This window comes from Dromaius novaehollandiae, chromosome 5 (genome assembly GCF_036370855.1).
Source record: "Dromaius novaehollandiae isolate bDroNov1 chromosome 5, bDroNov1.hap1, whole genome shotgun sequence".
NCBI classification, from domain to species: domain Eukaryota; kingdom Metazoa; phylum Chordata; class Aves; order Casuariiformes; family Dromaiidae; genus Dromaius; species Dromaius novaehollandiae.
In genome coordinates this window covers 40,901,117-40,907,043 of record NC_088102.1, presented here as the reverse complement: position 1 = coordinate 40,907,043, position 5,927 = coordinate 40,901,117, and the positions used below count along the sequence as shown (strand labels likewise).

The 5,927-nt window shown below is 45.5% G+C and overlaps 1 long non-coding RNA gene across 1 annotated transcript; it reads left to right on the top strand.

Annotated features, from left to right (window-relative positions):
- The first annotated feature begins 828 nt into the window (after positions 1 to 828).
- On the top strand, positions 829 to 5,196 carry LOC112980730 (uncharacterized). Its single transcript, XR_003258488.2, has 3 exons — positions 829 to 880; positions 1,504 to 1,610; positions 3,283 to 5,196. It is a non-coding gene; the product is annotated as an uncharacterized LOC112980730 (long non-coding RNA).
- Positions 5,197 to 5,927: the final 731 nt, after the last annotated feature.

Genomic DNA, 5,927 nt, shown 5'->3' with positions numbered 1-5,927 from the left:
TGAGAGTCTGCTTTGCCCACCGAAACCTTGGCTCAATGCCCACTGCAACCTGACTCTGCCTGCGCTGCCTTGCTTGAAGGGCAGCCCCAGGCTCCCTGCAAACCCAGGACCCCTGTGAAACGTTCATCAACCCTAGAGAGTCTGCAGCTGAGCCTGAGCTCAGCTTTGTGTCTTGCATGAGCTAAAAAGCCAAATATGCTTTCCTTGGTTTCACTGTGCCTCCTGACTTTGACTCTCATTTGCAACATCATTGCTATTTGTTTTCTCCTTGGGACAAGCCAGACAGACAATGGCACCTTGTCCTGCTGTTTCTGAAGCCACAGAAGTTGTCAGTAGTCTCTTACAGAGATGATTCCAGCTCCTCTAGTTTGCTGTTTTGTGCACTAGCTTCCCCCCCTGCCCCCCCCCACCTCTTTCAGCTGCAGCAGATGATTGCCCAGACGTCTGTTCCCACCATGACTGACTGACGCCATGAACATGAGCCTTCTGCATGCTCTGGCTGCTGCGTAAGCTGGAGTTGAGGCAATTTTATTTTTATATTTCACATATTTATATATTTTATAAAGTAATTTTATTGTTTTATAAACGGGGCCATGTAGCTGGAGGAGGCTGTAGCAATAAGGCAGGTATCACAACTCTGATTCAGTGCAGCTCTCTCCAGGAGGGACTATTTCATGTTGGTACTTGGAAGCTGCTGAGAAACCCAGTGTACTCACTGGAACATGTCCGTTTCCTCAGCTCTCCAAAACAGGCACCACTGGGAATGTTGTGAGCAGAGGAAGAAAGCAGCCTGGGACGCTGGCCTCGGAGAAGAGCCGCTCTGTCTCCCTGCCAGGAGGCCTCCTTCATCCCTCCCCGTTTGGTCTGCTCAGGCAGGCAGGTGAGCCATGACCTTGGGAACCGGCATGGAGACAGAATGGGGGGAGACTAAAGGCAGACAGATGATGATGGGAGGCATCATGGGAATATGTCAAAGGCAGGAGGAGAGGGTAAAGAGGGAGGAAAACTTGTATTTAGCCTTCTGCTGTAGTTTCCAGGAAAGGCAACCTTATTCTCAGCAGTGAAAAGGTTAATTCCCTTGACAACCTCTCCTCCTCCTTTCCAAAGTCTATCTCAGAAATAATCAAAGTATTTAATTAATATTGCACTAGTCCAAATAAGTACAATCATCTTCCAGAAGTATTTACATGTTGGGCTATAATTAGAAGCCTCCTTGGCACCGACCCACATAAGTTGACAGGTCACAGTTTCCATTACATACTATATTTTTCCATATCATTGCTCAGTCATGAGTGACTATGAAATGAGTTAGCCAAACTCAGCAGAGACAAGGGAGTGAGCAAGCTATGGTGGGGACTGGAAGAGGAGTAAGTAATTCTTCCTGTCAGAAACTTGCTGAGAATCGTCAACACTTCAGTCAAATGAATACTTCCGAAACTTTTTTCTTTTAAATATTTTCAAATAACCCGAGAAGTAGAATCTCAAGATTTCGGTATTTTCTAGTGATGATGAACCTTGTGTTCCCTGGCCGACCTCCTTTTTCCTACTGAGGCGGAGGGTAACGCTTTGGCCAACCTACTGGACGATCTCTGTTGTTGCAGCAGAGGCAGGTAGGTGTAGGAGAGATGGCACTTTCAAAAAACAAAATGTTCTTAAAAAGAAGCCTTTTCCTCCTAGATCTCACTGTTAGCTGCTCAGACGTGATGGGCCGCATAAGGAAGCATGAGGAGAGTGCTTCAGGACAGAAATGAGCTTCTCCTGCCTGTGGAGGACTGTTACCTGGCTGCGATCGCAGCTTTCTGGAGGCATTTTGGGCCCTGGTGCCCCAGGCTTTCCCTGGGCCGGCGGCCGGTGGAGGGACTGCAGACCCGCGTGGTGCCCTGAGTGAGCCGTGCCCTTGAGGCCGGGTGCACTGCCCTGCTGCCAGGGCCCCCCGGGCCCCGGCCTGTTGCAGGCCAGCTCTGCGGTACTGCCAGGTGCCCGCGGCCACCCTGCTCAGGGACGGCAGAGCTGGCCCGGAGTCCGCGGTGTGCCACGGAGGCGGTAAGCCGGGGCTGCGTCTTGCAGAGCTGCGCTGGAGCACCATCTTCCTTCCACCTGTGCCCTTGATTCCCTCTGGGGGACTTGAATACATCCTCTTCTTTCATCCTCCTCATTCTTTCACATTTATTTTTCTCAGAACCTGAAGCCTGTCCCCAGTGAATCAAACTTCTGCTGCAGAACCAGATTTTCCCCTTTTTTCTTTAACTTTTTTTTTTTAAAATCTGCATGCTACCTTCTCAGCAAGATGTAGATCTGGGATGAAGCCACATCTCATGAACTTGCTGCTTTTCCTACTGTAAAGGTGGCTCTTATGTTACCTCACTGGGAATTCTCTAGTCATGCACAGCCGGCTGCCTTTCCGCTTCAGAGAAAACGTGTTTTCCGCACACGCTGCCCCAACAAGCACCTTCCCAGCTTGCCATGTCCCACGCATCGCAGCCGTGGCGCATGCATTGCAGCCAGGTGATTGCCAGCTTATGCTACTGCTGCAGCTGAGAAGCAAAGTGCAGCTTAAGTACCAACACGCCCCTTCTTGGCCTCACCCCATAAAATGGTGCTTAATTAACATATATATTTTAGAATTGTAGTGAAGCCTAGCTTCACAACATGTCTTTTTCCCCTCAGGAAAGGAAACACTAACATTTCAGTGAAACTAGCTTAATGTTTTATTTCTCTTTTTAATAATCCATTGCATTTTTTTGGTAATACTTCTATTTTTTTCTTTCTTCAAGAAACTGTTCCTATAGATAATCCATATACATGCAAAGTAGCAACAACTTCTATGGAATTGCCTAGTTACAAGTTAAAAAGCAGTGCAGGCCTTTTTCATTAGAACAAATAAAGATAAAATTCTCAGTGAGCAAGAGAAATAATTGGACATTTTCATACAGAAAGGGAATTTTTTCACCAGAAAATGTTAGCTCATCAAAACCAAAAATTTTCACAGAAAAAATGACAAATTTGTTAAATTGTTGTGAAACAAAAAAACTAATGGGAAAAATATTTCAAGTTGAAATGTTCCATTTTGATCATTTTTAGTGTCACATTTGAAATGACTTTCTTTTATTTATGTTAATTTAACATAAAATTGTAATATAATAAAAAGTAAAGGTAGAATTAAAAAAATTTGACCTAAAAAAATGTTACCTAAGCCTAACATTTGGGTCAAAATGAATGTCAATTTTTTTCCTAACTTGATACAGAATTACTTGACATTTTTTGTTTCATTCCATTCTGCAGGAAAAAAATGAAACTCCCTCCCTCAAGTGAAAAAATCATTTGCTACACAGCTCTAGGGAGCTGCATTAGCACTGGAACTGCGAGATCTTTGCCCTGTCCCTGGAGGCACCCGATTGGCATTTGCTAGATTTGTGATGCTCCAGTAGAAAGAACAGGAAACCTGCTGAGGACTGAAAGGTTTGACTCTGGAAAAGCAGGGAGTATAGAAACAGAGACTTTATTATATTACTTTTTTTCCTCCATAAGAAAGTTATTCATAAACATTCAAATTAGAAACATGCATAAAAATCTGAAAAAAAACCAGCAATGAGCAAATTCTTACCTGCTGCCTTTGCTAGTACAAAAATATTAGCATCCTTATTTTGCGCTCTGATACGCACGTTGCCTGTTTGCAGGAGCAGCCGGCTGGGCGGAGGCACAATGCAGTGGGCACCTACGCAGAAGACGGTCCTGCAGATTCCCCGGGTGCATTTTGACATTCTCACTGGAAATCTGGCCCTAAATAATGTGGAAGGGACGTGCAGAAATGATAGCTCTCGATTTGGGCCCTGTTGCTGGTTTAGTTTGTTTTTTCCACCACTGCCTTTTGCCAGCATGTGAGGGGCCATTTTTTCCCCTTCTATCAATTTTCTGCCAATACAAATCTTCCCCCTGAAGTGCTGATGCCAAGCCAAAGGCCAAATTTGGGTTAGGAAATCTGGGTGGTTGACACCTGGTTTCTCAACTAATGTGAATTGCTCCCTTGTTGCTGCCATGAGTGACAGGTGAGTTAGACAAGAGCTGACCTGGCTGCCTCTGAAAGGCTCCCTTTCTCTGCTCAGTTTTGAAAGTGGGACCAATCTGTGTTTTCAAACTAAAGCTTTCACTTGGTACCAGCAGTAGGCCACCATGCCAACCAGAAACACTCTGCTAAGGAGGCACCGCACAATGTAACGAGGTAAGCATGTAAAATATCATGCTCCAAATTCACTCCTAGTGCCAACTGAATAACTTTGATGCTTACTACAAGAATAGATTTTGCCCTGTAAGTCTAGCTTTTTTAATCCAATGTGAAACCAGCAAGTTTATACAACTGAAGTGGATGAAGTGATCAGATTCATTTGCCCTTGACACTGCATTAGTCCAGACCAAACCTCTGGAAAGAAAAATGATTAAACCTTTCTGGGAAGCTGTGTGGGAATAGGAAGGCTGCAAAACCTTAACTGCGGTATTACTCAACAGCTTCTTGTGTTTCATCATATGAAGTAGATGTCCTTCAGCAAAGCCTGTGCAGACAGTTCCCCAGCTATGCATTAGCCATGAGCTCAGTCAGGAGTTGCTGATCCAATACTGGCACTACGGAGCCAACCACTACAGGCTCTGCTACATCGAAGGAGAAGAAACATAGTCATAGTTGTCTCCTCTCTGAAAATCGGCCTCAGTGAAGTGACAGAACTTTTCCTCCGCCCATATGACTGTACCACGTTGACTCCTCAGATTTAACTGGGTTTCTGCTTGGAAGGAGAAGACTGTAAATCCTGCTGATGTGAGCCACAAAGCTGCCTTCTGCGTGTTTCTCCTCACTGGCCCATACAGAAAAGGATCCATGCTACAATTTGGATGATATTGCAGAAACAATACATTTCAAGGGAGAGGAACAAAAAGGAGGAGGAAGCATTTGTGATGCATGCTGAATTCAAGCCGATGCCCTGCCTGACTCCTGAGAGCAGACAGGAACATGACTGCAGGCCCTCATCTATGGGTTCTTTTGCAGCTGAAGTAGGACAAAAATGCTAGTAACTAAAAGCATCTCCTTAGGCGAGGGGAAGCCAATGAAAACCAGCTGCTGTGACAGGTGAGGAGACATAAATCACAGCTTTTTAAAATGAAGTTTTCCACTGAACCTCTCTCCTGAGCCATGTGGTGCCCCCCGCCGGTGCCAAACACCTGGCGGTGGCCCGTCCCCACCTGAGCCCATGGCAGGCTGTCACCTCGTCCGCCCTGCAAGGCAACGGGAGGGTTGCCCTTCACAGCTCACAGCGCCCCAGTCTCTATTATGCACTTCCATGTCTCCCTCAAAATTGGCACCATCTGGACCACCACCTGAATGTCATTTTTTTCCTGCACAGCTTCTCACATGATTTGCCAGCTTGTGTTTGTGATTTGGAGAGGGGGTGTGAAAGGTGATGAGATTTGGCACAATTTTTTGCATAAGCAGTGCTGCTGACAGGGCTTTTGTTCAGGTTTTAATTGATCTCTGCACCTCTTTGGAAACCCGCATCACTTATTCAGAGGAGCTCACTAAATGTGTCCCTCAAAGTCCAATCATGACAAAGTAAGAGGAGCTCTGTGGTCCCATTAAGAGAATAACCACAGTAACTAGGCTAAGGACTACCTAAAAAAAAAAAAAAATAGTAAGCGGCATTTTGCTGCAGTGTTTCTACAGAGAAGAGAGTGCATGCCAGGAGGGGAGCTGGAGAGTCCAGCCTGTCCTGGGTGGCTGGCTATTCATATAGTTTAGGCACCCACCTAGCATCCTTAGGGATTTGGTCTCATTAGTAACCAGATCCTGCTCCATTATGCTAAGATAAAACAAAAATTACTCCATCATCTATAATGGAATTAGAGCTTGATTTATACCAAAGTAGCCAAGATCACAGTCTTAG